Source organism: Corvus kubaryi, unplaced genomic scaffold, assembly GCF_017639235.1.
Source record: "Corvus kubaryi isolate FWS band 111438036 unplaced genomic scaffold, C.kubaryi_AGA036_p1.0 split1-37355, whole genome shotgun sequence".
NCBI classification, from domain to species: domain Eukaryota; kingdom Metazoa; phylum Chordata; class Aves; order Passeriformes; family Corvidae; genus Corvus; species Corvus kubaryi.
This window is the reverse complement of record NW_024582078.1, coordinates 2637332-2638486: the sequence shown is the minus strand read 5'-3', so window position 1 is coordinate 2638486 and position 1155 is coordinate 2637332. Positions and strand designations below refer to the sequence as shown.

General features: G+C 47.0%; 1 protein-coding gene across 6 annotated transcripts in view; it reads left to right on the top strand.

Annotated features, from left to right (window-relative positions):
• RBBP5 (RB binding protein 5, histone lysine methyltransferase complex subunit) overlaps nt 1-1155 on the top strand; it is a 13989-nt gene that overhangs the window by 4409 nt on the left and 8425 nt on the right. The gene's annotated exons all lie outside the window — the stretch shown is intronic.

The window sequence follows — 1155 nt, the reverse complement described above, 5'->3', positions numbered from 1 at the left end:
ATCATTCCCGAGTGCTCAGTGAGGCCTTGGGATCATTCCTGAGTGCTCAGTGAGGCCTTGGGATCATTCCCATGGGATCAAGGCCTGGCACGAGGTGTCCAGGGAAATTTTGGCTGCTCCTGGATCTCTGGAAGTGTCCGGGAGCAACCTGGGAGGGTGAGAGGTGTCCCTGCCCATGAGGATTGGGGATCCCTTCCAACCCAAACCATTCCAGGTGCTGCTTTAGATGGGATATTGGGAATAAATTCTTCCCTGTGAGGGTGGAGCGGGGCTGGGGTGGAATTCCCAGAGAAACCGTGGCTGCCTCATCCCTGGAAGTGTCCATGGTCGGCTTGGAGCAGCCTGGGATCATGGGAAGTGTCCCTGCCCATGGAATGGGATGAGCTTTAAGGTCCCTTCCCACCCAAACCAGTCTGGAATTCCGTAATTCCTCACAACTCCATTTTTCTGTGTTGAAATCCTTGATTAAATCCCATTCCCACCCTTTTTTTGACCTTTCCTGCTTAATTTTCCCTTGTGATTTGGAGTGTGAGGAGACTCCTCCAACTCCAGCTCAGCTTTGGGTTAATCCTTACAGCTCCATCCCAGGGGACATTTTCCATGGGAATTGTTCCCTCCTGGGTGTGCTCCTGAATTCCAGGAGCTCGGAGTGAATCCAGCTGGATGAAATCTGAGCTCCAAGCCGGGCTTTGTGATGTCCACTGCAATATTTAAGGAATATTAACGATGCTGGATTTCCACTGGAATTCATTCATGCAGCTGCTGGTTTGTTACGGGATCATGGACCTAAAGGAGGCTGGATTTTTGGTGCTTTTATGGGATTTTCCTGGATTTTTGGTGCTTTTGTGGGATTTTCTTTGGTTTTTGATGCTTTTACGGGATTTTCCTGGATTTTTGGTGCCTTTTACGGGATTTTCCTGGATTTTTGGTGCTTTTTACGGGATTTTCCTGGATTTTTGCTGCTTTTTATGGGATTTTCTTTGGTTTTTGATGCTTTTATGGGATTTTCCTGGACTTTTTGGTGCTTTTATGGGATTTTCCTGGATTTTTGGTGCTTTTTATGGGATTTTCCTGGATTTTTGGTGCTTTTACGGGATTTTCCTGGACTTTTTGGTGCTTTTACGGGATTTTCCTGGATTTTTGGTGCTTTTTATG